We start from the raw sequence: 14,120 nt of genomic DNA, 5'->3' as shown, positions 1-14,120 counted from the left end.
CTGGCATGACTCTCGCCCAAAACCCCCTCTGGCAAACCCATTGGCAAGGTGGAGCCAGGACTCGGGCCTCTAGAGCCTGGCATCCTCTTCAAAAGCCCTCATGGGGCCAGTCCTGGCGCCTATGGTGCCAGGCTCATACACCATGAAAAACAATGTGCTTGGGAACTACTTTATTGTATTGTCAGCCAACATGGAGGTATCCACATAGCTTGGTTCCTAAGAACCAAGCTATGTGGTCTAGTGTTTTGGGTGTGGTAGCCTAGGGACTACTTTACCGGGACTATTTTGTTGGGGCTATTTAAACCACGCCCGAGCAAGACAACACGCTTCGCGTTACTTTGCAGCTTGCAACGTGACGCTTACCGTATCCAGCTATTCCCTCGAACCTCAGAGAAGCAGAACCTGAAAGGAGACAAAAGGAACATCATTAGCAGCAGCATTTTACCTGCAGTCTTCATCTTTAAACACTCGCAGCTACTGAGAACAGCTTCCTCGAATCTGCACGCCTCCTGGATAGAACCACCTGAAAGAGGAAGATAGAGGCAACATTAAAGAAAGCAGTAGAGACATTTACAAATTACGAACTGCTCAAAAGGCTTACCTGGCTGGTCGCCTCTCAGCTGGCACCACTCTGGACATTCCTCTTGCGCTGAAGAACACCACGACCTACAAGGAAGGAAAACACAGGTTAGCAAAGGCAAGACTTTGCAGCACTGCGCAGAGCGCTTACTTACCGCATCATAGCGCTCTTAATGCGCCATCATTTACCAGCGGGGCTCAACCAAGCCAGTTTGCCGTGCTGAAGCTCCGCATACTTAAGGGAGAACAAAGAGACATTTTAAACAAAGAAAGGCAGGCAGGATAGCAGCAAAACTAAAGAACAGCAATAAGACCTACCTGAACAATATCAAACGGGCTGGCGTCAGTGAAGTAACTGGACCACACTCACCCATGAAAGACAATGCGCCCCTGCAAAGAAGGCAGGATGGAGAGCACGCCTAATTCTACCACAAGATGAGGAGGGGGAGCCAGACGGACTGAAATCATACGGGGGTGGAGGGAGGATACTTACCCCAGTCGGTCAGTCTTGAACACAGTCCTCCTGTATTTTCAGGCAGAAGCTTTCCCGCAGACCACATCAGGGCAAAGCTGAGAAGCATACCAGCGAGTAACCTGGCTGGGTGGCGTCCCTGTGGATACCAGGTGAGCATAACACCCTAAGAGCAATGCCCTGGGCCAGCGATTTATTGACAAATGTAGTCATAAAGGCGGTAATGTTCTGTGCTAGGCTACTAGCCATACAAGCAGGTCATGTAAACAAGGAATCGTTAGTGGGCTTGAGATTCAAAATAAGGGATTGTATAAAATGCTCTGTAACTGGTTGAAAATCAAACCTCACACGGTTTTTGTTACGTCCTGCTACTAATACATCTAGCTGAATGTTCAAGCCTAGGTCATCTGTCGAGTCACAACACACCTGGCCCTCCTGGGCCTTTGCTACAACGCTTTCCTGTATGGCTTCTATTTCTTCTTTTAAAAATACATTGAACTTGGTGTGTGCCAGCAACAGTTCAAGAGATGACACGATACAGTTTGGCTTGCAAAACCTAATGACCACCGTGAAGACTTCTCTTGGCTGGTTGCTAGCGTTGACAATTGTTTTGAGGAGAAAATCCCTTTTAGCCCTGAAAATGGCTTGTTTATAGTTCTTCAGCGTTGTCTTAGCTCGCTCAGTACTCTGCAGTGATCTGGTCACTCTCCATTTCTTGTCTGTTTGGTGAACTGAACCTTCTTCTGAAGGGAGACAAGATTATGAGTAAACCATGGTTTGTAGATCCTGTTACTCTAAGGCTCAACGGGGCATATTTGGAACATATAGAGTCAAAAATTGTGGTGCCCTGGATAAAGAATTCCTTACTTGACAATGTGCTATCAATACCAGCCAGTCTTTGGAATACTTCTTCACCTGGGATACTAGCCAGATCTTTTATTTTTCGGGTAAGCACCAATGGGCCATCCTTTCCCTTCTCTTTCCCTCTTCCTGATGTGACCACGTCAAAAAATGTAACAAAGCGATCTGACCAAAGAATGGGGACTGTCCCCCTCATTACTGTACATGTGCCCCTGGCCAGCAATATGTCCAGACAATTACCTCTAACGTGTGAGAGTAGTGATAGCCCATGATTCCCTATTAATTCACCTCATTCCCCAAAAATCTGGCAGCGGAACCTGGAGGTCTATAACCCAGTATAATCTTCACTGTTGCCATGGGTGAAAACTGAACATAGACCCGGCCTACCTGGGACCCCTCAGCCCACTCAAGCTTCTCGAGGTGGGAGACCGGTAAGGAGGATCTATAAATCATTGCTATGCCCCCCCTCTTCCCTATCCGGTTAATTAACTGAGCACAGTAGTCCTCAGGAACTAAATAGTGGAATGCCATCTGGGACCCATCCGTGAACCAAGTTTCAGTTAGTAGGAGCATATCTAGATTGTGCAAATTAATCAACTCTGCTACTTCCATTGCATGGGTTATGGCAGAGCGAGCATTAATCAATGATGCTGAAATCCCTGTCGTGTCCTCTGCTCCCCCACACCGTTGGGTCTCCAGAATGGGTCTGGATAGTCCCAAACTCCGAATTTTATTCAGCACTCAAAGTGTAATATGACCCTTCCCATTGTTAAACCTTTTCAGGGCAGGGCCATCATACCTAGCATCCCTCATTTTTTCCACCAGCTTCTAACAGTGCTCCACCACCACAGTCATCAACCTGATACTATTATTCGTGTTTGCACCTCTGTTCAAATTGGCAGCCTATCCCGCCGACTGCCGCACCAGACCACAAACAGGCCTAAACAGGTTTTGCGTCAGTGCTTTGCGCTGACACGAGTTTGATAAGGCCTGCGGTGCCTGTCAATAGCACGTCGGGCGTTGCGTCAGATGCAGGTAAATTGGGGAAATAGAGTCCCAGTTACCCACAAAGTCGCCACACAAGTTGTGTCTCACACTCTTAGACCCCCTAATGTGAACTACTACGCAATATACCCAAGGGAAAAGATCGCTACCCAAATGTGCATAGTTATAATCAATTTAGGCTAATCGTTTTTTTAAATCACCTACAATTAACCTAGAAATAATATTTTTTTAAGAATCACGCTAAAAGAAATGAACTAATCAGTTTATAGCAGCATGGAAACACAAGAAACATAATGGCTTCTCAACCAGGAATAGACTATTAAAGCACCAGCCCACCTCGCGCAGACACAAGTCTGATAAGGCCTGTGGTGTCTGTCAATAACACGTCAGGCGATATGTCGGATGCAGGTAAATCTGGGAAATAGAGTATGGGATTGCCTAGGTTATAATTAAAGGGTTTTTCTCCCATGTCTGTACCAGTCCTTATTCTGGCATGGTCGGTGGGATCCGATAAGTCTTTGCCGCCCCAGTCGCTGGGTTCTGTTCAACCCATGCCTGAAATGACTGCACAGAGCCTGGGGCATATGGCATGGTTGGGGATTGCATCTGCTGAGCTCCCCCTTTAAAATACTGGGACCTGCCTCGACAATCTTGTTACACGTGTCCCATCCTTCCGCATGACCAACACTGAATTCCATACAACCCTCCACAGTTGTTTCTCATTGGCCCATTAAACCGGGGCGGGGGCCCATTTCTCAGAACCCGCCAAATGACCCACTTCCCAATGGAAATCCTCCCCTACCCCTCGAAAACCCTCTCATTTGCCTTGGACCGGGGGCATACCCGTCTATCCATCCCTCTCTACTACCTGATTCATCATGTCCCTGGTTTCCCAATTGTCCCTGCTGTCCTTCAGAGTTGGTAATCACTGCCCCTTCCAAACAGATTTTCGCTAGCTTTTTCTGAACTAGCTTGGCCTCTGCCTTTTGTGCCTGCTCTAAAATGTCCTTTTCCTTCTCTTGCCTCCTTTTACAGAAATGCACGATATGTGCATGAATATCTGGCCAACTCTTGACCTCCATCCCTACCACTTTATCTAACTTGTGCTGGACTTCTTTCGGAAGTCCCTTCTTTAGCATGTGGTAGAAAATCACTGCATTCCTGTCCCACGCTTCTCCTGTCTCTGCCCTCCACATCTCCAGAATGAAATGGATGTGTGTGGCAGGATCATCATTCAATTTCATCGTTTTGGCTAGAATTGAATTTATAGTAGGCGTATCGGGATAAATAATCTTCAAGGCCATCCATACCTGCGCTCTGCAATTATTTAAAGCTGCTCCATTGTGGGTCTTTGTATCCAACTGAACTCCTGGATACCCTCATCTCCTCTAAAGCTCGTCTGAACGTTCCCCTGCTAGGGCTGTGAATAAGCTCTTCATGTCCCCTTTGCCAACATGACACCAGGTGTGTGTTTCTCTAATTTATAAATCCAATACACCACCCCTGCAGTGAGCAAAGAGAGTGTCTTCATCAAGTTATTCCGGCTCATGTGTGACCACGGGGCATAATACGCCTTTCCCAGACCCTTGTGGAGCAATGGAAACAGAGTTACACCCGCTTTTACTGGGGCTTCCCCCATTTCTCCCCTGCTACTTACTATGGTAATGTGAGTACCCTGGTGCGTCCTAAAACCCCCATGTTGTACTCTCTGTCACTGCTACCAGATTAGGAGACAGGGCTGCTACACCCTAGTCTCCCTGCTCGACATCCCATTACCATTCCTCTTCTGCTCCTGCTCCTGTTATTCCTTCCCCTAGCACTTCTACAGGTGCAAAATCATACTCAGCACTAACATAGGGTGCCAACTCCCATCCTCACTGCTTGATTCCTGTACTCATGGCAATATTTCTGTTCTACATGTCCACATTGACCTTCTTGATCACTGATTTATCCAACCTAGCAAGAACTTGTCCATGCCTCCACCTTCCTTACTGTACATCCTTTGCCTGTCTATTCACTTTGTCCCGCTCTTCATTTCTCTGCTGCCGTAACAGCATTACCTCTTCCTTCGCTAGCCTCAGCGCTCCTTTAATCTTTTTCCACTCCTGTGTCTCTACCACCATTTGCAGCCTATCCTCTATCCGATCAGAAAAAGGTGTAGCCCCCTATCTCCCTCATTCTTAAAACGTCTTCTACTCTTCTTGCTGCCGGCCTCACTCCCTCTCGTTCCTCTACCTTTAATCTGTCTGCTAACCTAGCAGTCAGGGGAATCCTTCCCTTTCCACTCTCCGTTCTCAACCTTTCTGCAGACCTAACCATGAAGGAGTTACCCTTCCATCTTCCTTGCTGTCACACTTCATAGGCATTGTAACTACTGAAGACAATGTCTGTCTGTCTCACAACCACTGGAGTGGCCGATACGGAAAATGGAGGTTCAAACTCAGGGTCTGCATATGCTTCTGCGGGTGATAAAGGATAGCACCCATATGGAGGTGGTGTGGAAGGAATTCCTGAACCCTCATTTTTTGGCCCCTCTTCTGAGATTCTAACATGATGCAGCTATCTGCTTTTTTTATACATCTTCTATAGCTCTTAGATGTTCAACCGCTTGTTTAACTTTGAACCCTTTTGAATTGTAGCAAAAAAAAGTATGCATGTTCTCCAATACCCCTTTATCATAGGTCCCCTTGATAGGCCAAGAATGGAGCATATTACTCTTAGTTTCCGCAACTATTCCCAATGGTATTTATGAATCTTCACCTTATAGCCAGGAAGTACCTGGCAGAAATAATTCAGCGGAGTCGCCATGCTCCAACACAATAAACCCAAAACATAATTTCCCAAAAAAGAACACTGGAGCGCAACCTGTGGCACAAACGTTTTCCCCCAAAGAACCCCCTTCTTTCTCCTTCCCAGTTTCTTAGTCATTACCTACAATCACTCACTGCACTCTCTTTCACCAGAATCACTTTGCTCAGCTACTAGCTTTAATTCTACTTCTCACTCTTACACAAAAGACAGCATCTTACCACAAAACACACGCCGGACAATATTTCTGAGATATCTCCCTCACTCGAGCTTAGAAGGAACGCAATGCTATTCACTACAACACCACTGTTCCGCTTTCTTCATCACTAGTATGGTCTTCTCTACTACAATACTGTATTTTCCTGACTACAGGAAGTTTACCTTCACTATTCGACTAACCAAGAAAAGTGAGGTGAGGGGTCTGCCACACAATCAATACAGAATGAAAGATGCCATGGGCATACTTCAGGAAGGTATCTACGGTTGGATTTACCTTAAGATGCCACCTCACTCTAGGTGAGGGCACCAGAAGACCAGACAAGCAAACTGAAGGGTATCAAGACAAACCTCACAATGGATGTCCAGGGTAGGATACCAACTCATACCTCTAAAATAACAAACTAAGTAAAAATATATACAAAGGATTTACAATGTAAAACAGTTCACTCACTCGTTCAGAGCATTCACTCTTTCAATCCCCATAATCTCTGCTAACTCCACGCACACTCCAATTCTGCCTTACAAAACACTGTAAATCAAACAACCCTGCTTTACCCCATTTACCCCCTTACTTTGCCCCAAAAGTGCACTCATGTGTACCTGAAGTGCTCAGATATGGTGCTCCTTCAAATCGTCTTGCACAGCTGGACCATGATACCACGCCTCTGGGGAACAGACAGGCCTTTAACCAATATGGTGCCCATAAACCTCTCTTTTTCACTGTGCACAGAAGGCTGGTCCCCGCAGAGAGGTGCCGGAGTGGATTTGTATACGGACAGGAGACCCCCGGCATCTCAGAAAGCCTGGGGTCCCTTTGTGGTTGCCAAATGTATGGATGGGCCCCTTATCAACTTAGCTCAAGAAGGCTAACCAATTAAGGAACGGGTGCACATTTGTACATAAGCAAGTTTATTGTACAATCGGCCGGGGTGGAGCGAGGTGATGCTGCAGAGCCAAACTAACCGAAGTCGGGGTGGAGCGAGGTGATGCTGCAGAGCCAAACTAACCAAAGTATCGCCGACCCACATTAGTTGACAGATTACATACATTTTTGCAATAGTTAAAACACCCCCATATATTTTATTACAATCCACACCGTACACGTAATTGGACAAAACCTATACAGAGAAATTCCATCCTTCTCCAATTCTTCCATTCTCATTGGCCACTTATAATCTTAACTATCATCTTCAGATTGTATTCATAACGCACCCCTTCTTGGGATTCATCCATGGTAGGTCATGACATCATCACAGAGTTAAACATTTGTGTACAAACATAATTCATTACTGGCCTGAACCTATATTTTATTTGGTGGGTTTAACATTTTATCTTTCTACGTGCGTGCAAGTCTATTATGTATCACTTAAACAAAAAGTAACACTAAAGCAACATATCCCATTCACATTTAACTACACATGATACATATGAAATTGCAACTTGGTGTCGATTTCACTGCACTCCCAGTCATAAATATGGTATGCAAACATGAACCCCTCTTTATCGTTGGGACCTTTCCTGACCACCCCAACAGCTGCTTTGGTGTTTTCCATGTGGGGCTCCAGAAATAAAACCACAAGACATACTGCCATAGTTAAGGGCTCAGGCACCCATGCTCTGTATGTGGGCTGCCGATTATGTCGGCGGACAGCAGTGTTCATTTGTGTCATATAGAAGGATGATGGGATGTTGGCTTTAGGGAGGGAGTTAGGGATCTATAGTGGGACTCTGGGTGTAGTGAGGAGGATAAAATTCTGAGGAAAGCAAAAATAGATCATGTATTATCGTGGGTTGCTATATAATTTTCAGTAATCCCTTTTTATTAGTGATCTGAGGGTGCTAAAGGCACATCTGCTTTTTTTTTCCTGGGCACATTACATGTAAATTACAAATGAATGCCAGACACTGCACTCTACGCCGTGCTCAGAACCCAACAACACTAATTTATGTTTTTGATATAAAATTGGGCTTGATACACATTTGATTTGAAACTCAATATGGATTCAGTAAGCATCCCTTAATTTAGGACATTGGCTCTCATGAATGGACTAACAAACCAAAGATACTGTATGCATTTAATGTAATGGGATCCCTTTACATTACAGGATTTGTGGTGATTTGTGGCATTTGGGTCAGCGCTCCCAACAACTAATAGTCCATATTAATGAGCAGATCGGGCTAGATGTCCTCTCTCACCTCTATTCTGATCCATGAGCCATTTTTTAAAAAATGGTGCTATATGTGCTCCTGTGACATGGACTGAAGTGCTGAAATTGGCATTTTCTCACTGAAAGTATTAGAAGCCAATCTCTAATAGAAATAGTATTGCATTGTTAGTGACATTTGTTTGTATCATAATAGCACAATCATATCATGTAACACAGTTCCCGAATCACGGCAATCAGCAGTGGTCGTACTGACTTTAGAGCGACATTTGTACACCTCGGCCATCTCACCAACATGTCAATACTATTGTGCCCAAATTGATCTCTGATAAATGGACCATACCCCTGTGTGAGGTGCTATTATTTCGATAGTAGGTGTCTCCTTGCCATTCAGAAGGAGTAGAAGCTCTTGCAACTGCATGCCCTGTTCACAACATACCTTCACATACTGTCCTTTTGCACTTACATGTTCAGGCACATGCCATAACGATTCAGATGGGTGACTGCATGTTAGAGAGCTCTTCCGGGAGCCCCTCAATCAAATGGCAAAGAGAACCTGTCTTTTCTATCCCCCACCAATGCTATTTTACGAACATAGGTAAAACAGAATTTTCTGGCCAGGTTTATTTACTGGTTCTGCCTGCATAAAGTCATCGTAAACAGCATTTCACTGTGGTCCATTTATTTTAACTCAACCAATGCTGGCTATTGATCAACTGAAATGCACCAATATAATTTCTCCAGCGATCAAAAAGTTCCTTGTGTGGATGAACAATACAAATTTTCTTTGTTTTTGTGCCCACAACACACACAGGCATACCGTTCTCATGTACACAGGTATTCAGACACATGTCATTCCCGCTGCATTGGTGGACTAGAGGTTATTTATTTATTTATTTTATTAATTGATTATTGTATGGTGTCTGTACACAAGTGTTGCCAGGTGCCACAAAACAAAAAGTGGGGGGGAGTGTTGGTTAAGGGGTTCTGGGGAAGACTGGACGAGGAGGGCCTGGCCCCTGCAATGCACATAAGGGACCAAGCACCAGTCGCAGCAACAGGGGGACATTAGCAAGGGAGGGGGAGGGTGAAAGAGGAGGAGAAAAGGAGCATCTTGAGAATTTTCCGGAACTTAAGGAGATCTGAGAGGGGCAGGAAGGCCGTGCCAGAGTGAGGCTCCTGCAGAAGAAAGAGATCTACCCCCCAATCGCTGCTTGGAGACGCGTCTGATTTGCAGAGAGTTGGAGCTAGAAGACTCAAGGACTATAGCAGGAGGTGTTTTGGTAGAAAAAGTTGGATTTAGCGGGGTTCCAGGCCCCAGAAAATCTTGTGGATGATGCAGAGGGTCTTGAATTTGATCAACGGAGCCAGTCGAGAGATTTTAGGGTTGGAGAGATGCGGTCCCTGGGCTTGAGGCCAAGGTTAAGTCTTGCAGCCCTATTCTGGATTGGTTGAAGAGGCCGAAGGGAGGAAAGAGGCAGATTGAGGAAGAGGCTGTTACAGTAGTCAAACCTAGAGAGTACCAGAGCTCTGGAGACATTGAGCTTCTGTGGAAAGGTGAGGAAAGTGGCAATGCCTCTGAGAAGGTGGAGCTGAAAGCTGAAATTCTTGGCAAGGTCAGTGATGTGAGGGGAGAAGGAGAGAGAGCAGTCGAAGATGGCGGCAAGTTTTTTTGCCTCAAAAGATGATGAGGGGAGGTGGCCCAAGGAGAGTGGCCAGAGAGTGGGAGGGAAGCAGGGAGCAGGCAACCCAATGAGAAGGATCTCAGTCTAACTGGCATTAAGGCAGAGATCATTAGCAGAACACTGTGCCTGGATAGCAGTCAGGCAGTCTGGTATGATTGCGGAAGAAGAAGAGGTAGAGGAGGGAAGCTTAAAGGAGAGCTATGTGTTATCGGCATAACACTGGAAGTGAGGAGAGAAGGTGCAGATTAAGTGGGCCAGAGGGGCAAGGTAGATATTGAAAAGCCACGGAGAAAGGAAAGAGTGCTGAAGGAAACTGCAGGTAGAGAGTGAGGTGGCAGAGAGGAAAGGGCCCAATTGCACTTGGGAAGGTTGGTTAGAAAGGAAGTAGGTCACCCAAGCCAGTGAAATATGGAGAAGGATCAGAATGGAGGGAGAGTTGGAATCAATATTTGAGAGCAGGTCTTCACAGGTGTTTAGGGGAGCAGTTTCCGTGCCTCTGGATGCTGTGAAACCAGACTGGTGGTCATGGAGACAGCCAGCAGATTTGGTATGGTGGGTCACTTGGGGAATTACCAACTTCTCCAGAAGGTTTCCCAGGAAATGAGTGATGGAGATAGGGCGATAGTTAGCTGGGAAGGAAGAGTTAGCAGATGGATTATTTAGGAGAGGGTGCACAAGGGAGTGATTTAGGGGTTGTGGGAAAGAGCCAGTGGCAAAGAAATGATTACAGAAGTCAGCCAAGAGCAGAGGAGCACCTGTTTGGAGGAGACTTTCATAGAGCGGACTACTCTAGAGGCCTCATCTGGTGCAATGGGAGAGAAGGAAGAGACAATGGGGAAGGGGGCCATGGGGGCCAAGGAAGGCAGTAGGGGAGGGGGCATGGGAAGGGGAAAAGAGGTGAGTAAGAACAGGATGTCTTGTGTTTTGGAGAAGTGGGAGGCCAGTGCAGCGTAGAGGGCCTGGGAGGAAAGGGGAGTAGGATTGACAAGTTCTTTGCAGATTTTGAAAAGTTCAGCTGTGTTATTGGTGGGCCCCGGGAATGCAGGCTTGTATATGAGTCCTCTGCTTAGAGTGGATGGAGAGTTAATATTGCCTTTGTAACAGGCGGCAGGTCAATTTGTCAGAGGATGTGCTTGAGGCCTGCCACTTCTGCTCAGTAACTCTGCACTTGCGTTTCAGAGCAACCAAGTCATAATCATACCAAGAGTTGCACTTGGAGGCAGGCTTCATGGGGATCCTCTAACTATGGCAGGGATGTTGGAGATGACGGGATGGAGGTTTGCAAGTGCTTAGTCGGTATGAGAGTCAATAGCAGGGGTAGAAGGAAGAATGAAGGTGGCGGCAAATTCAGTGACTGACACGCTTCATTGGTCGAATGATGGAGAAGGAGACTGGCAGTGCAGGCAGAGGCACCTACAGGGGGCCGGGGAGCTCCAAATGGGAGGAGAGCAGAGAGTGGCTAGACCAGGAGGGAGGGGAAGTTAAAAGATTGGATAAAGTGATATCTGCTGAGATGAGTGCATCCAAGTTGTGACAAGCAGAGAGAGTCATGGAGGTCGCAGAATAGAACAGTGGCTGACTCAGGAGAGTCTAGATGAATGTTAGAGTCCCCAAGGAAGAGTTTGGGGGAGGAGGTCAGGAGAGAGGAGGAGAGGTCAGCCCATTCAGAGAGGAAAAGGGGGGTAGGTCCAGGGTCCCTATAGATGGTGGTGAGAGTGAGGGAGAGGGTAGGTGGGACATACAGCCTACAGATGAGGCATTCAAAGGAAGAGTAATATTGCGTGGGAATGATAGTAGTAGGTATCCATTCAGGGAAGACAAGAGCAAGTCCACCTCCAGACCAGTTGCTCCTGGGTTTGGAGAGGATCCTTTAGCCTTCAGGAAGGAGAGTGTCAAAAGCATTGACAAAGCTGGCATTGAACCACGTCTCAGTGAGAGAGAGGACATTGAGGTCAAAGTCTTCAAGAAGGTGACAGATGTCAGAGGAGTGTTTAATATCAGAGCGATAATTAAGGGTAGCTAAGTGAAACTGGTTGTCACCTTTAAAGGTCTTCCAGGCTGGGCTACAGGGACGTGGTACACCCATCAGTGGGGGGGAGAGACCAGAGGGTTGTTAGTCAGAGGAGTGGCAAGAGAGGGGAGGAAGTTAATGAGATACGGGAGACACCTAACCAGAAGGAGGAGGTTGGGCTGAGAGCCCTGGGCCATGATAGTTCCATTTTGGTAGACATTAATGATACACCTAGACGATGAGAAGCATGCCAAGAGATTTTCCCATCTGGTTCTACCGTTAATGGTCGATGAGGAAAAAGGGGATAGGATAGAGACCATATGGAGAGTCCAAAGGTCAGGATAAGGTGCATTGAAGAGGATGTCAGTGTTAGTATGCCTGGAGGAAGCATTGACGTAGATATCAGCAATGGGGAGGCCTGTGTTGGAGGCCAGGAGCGCTTTCTTAAATGTTTTCCTTCCAGACTTTGAGAGAGATGTAGGATAGGTGATAGAGTAATAGTTAGAGTAGATAGGGAAGACAGAGAGCACCATGAGTACGGGGGGAAAGTGGCTGGGTCAGGAAGAGGGACTGCACTGTGCAGGAGGAATTCACCAGGTGGCCTAGCAGTCAATATAAGGGGGATGAAACAGAAGTACAGTAAGTCAGGAGTCCAATGAGGCTAAAGTTACAGCAAGCAGTAGAATCACAATATTAATGAGAGAGGGGGAATCAGGTGAAAGGGCATAGATTATAACACTGTCACAGGATTTACAGTGCACTAGAAATGCAACAGCATGCAATTGAAAAAAGGCAGAATGAATTACAAGTAGATTCGATTTTTCAACAGAGCACTAGAAATGCAACCGAATGCAATTAAAAGGCTAAAATGAGTGGAGCCAGCAGGCCAAGATTTGATTAAAAAGGTAGAGATAGGGCCTGGTAATGGAAAACATACAGTAGAATTGCACCACAAGGCAGAGGACAATGGTGTGGGACAGCAGAAAGGCCGCACTGGAAATCAGGGTCACAATTGAAGTAAAGTAAATTCAGTGTCCACAAGCGCACTGGAGATGAAGGGACCAAAGTCACAATTGAAGAAAATGAAATTCAGAGAGAACAAAATGTACTGAATTGTAATTGGTTCTTTTTTTATTTATTTAAAATATATTTTTTTTTTATTTCTGAGGAGGGGTCTGGTAGATGCCAGTAGAGTTAGTAAGTAAGTGGGTAGGTGCTGCAGCAGGTGAGGAAAGGCTCAAAAAGATGTGCAGAAGGTGCCAGCTGAGCAGAGACAGGTCCCAGCACGAGGATGGGACAAGGCCCAGCAAAGTCAACAAAAGAGGCTAATGAGGTGCGGGCATTAGTCGTTACCAGACCAAGGTGGAATATGCAGGAAATACAAGGCCAGGCACACGGGTGCAGGCCAACAGGAGGCAAAGGTGAGATGCGGGCAAAAATGGAGGCTCAGGCACAGATGGAGATTGTGGGCAGTGTAGGGCACAAAGGTGTGGGAGGTGTCAACGACGGGCCAACCAGAGGCCCAAGTGGAAGGCATACAACAATGGAGGCCCTGGCCCTGTTAAAGTTTGTGGGCAGAGTAGGGTTTGGAACACAGGTGTGGGCCACGTTGTCATGTAGTTAGCAGGCCCAAGTGTCGTGGGGCCAGCAGGCACAAGTGGAATGATGAACAAATGAGGCCCAGATGGAGATCCAGGCAGAGTAGGGCCTGGCACATAGGTTCGGGCCGGGGTGTATTTGGGGGCCAGCAGGCCCATTGGAATGAAGAACAAAGTAGGCCCAGGTCCAGATGGAGAGCCAGGCAGAGTAGTGCCTGCATTGCAGGTGCAGGCCATGCTGTTGTGGGGCGGCAGGCCCAAGTGGAAGAAAGGCAGCCCTGTAGGCCCAAGCCCAGCTAGAGATCATGGGCAAGGTAGGACCCAGCTCACGTGTGTGGGCCAGCATTGGCTAGAGAGGCCAAGTGCTCCATTTTGAAAAAGTGAAACAAAGCTATGGCAGATGAAAGCAGAGCCAAAATAACAATGCAAGTGTAGGGAGGGGTAAGGAAGGGCACACAGTGCCATGATCAGGGGCAGTAGGGACCTATAGCAGTGAGGTAAATCAAGGTAAGAATATGTATCCTACTTGAAGAAGATTGCGAGAGGAGATGCCACAGCGTCCAGGATGAGATGAACAAAGCAAAGACAGCTAGTTTCATGAGACATGCAGATGTAACATATGCAAGGCTGCATGAAGAGTAGGGTATCCATAGCCCACAACTCGCCCAAACACCCAATGCGGCAACACACTGTCACACACTTCGCATGCTTCCCGAC

This window comes from Ambystoma mexicanum, chromosome 6p, assembly GCF_040938575.1.
Source record: "Ambystoma mexicanum isolate Mex_15411 chromosome 6p, UKY_AmexF1_1, whole genome shotgun sequence".
In the NCBI taxonomy this organism is placed as follows: Eukaryota; Metazoa; Chordata; class Amphibia; order Caudata; family Ambystomatidae; genus Ambystoma; species Ambystoma mexicanum.
The sequence above is the reverse complement of the archived record's forward strand: the minus strand, read 5'-3'. Positions refer to the sequence as shown.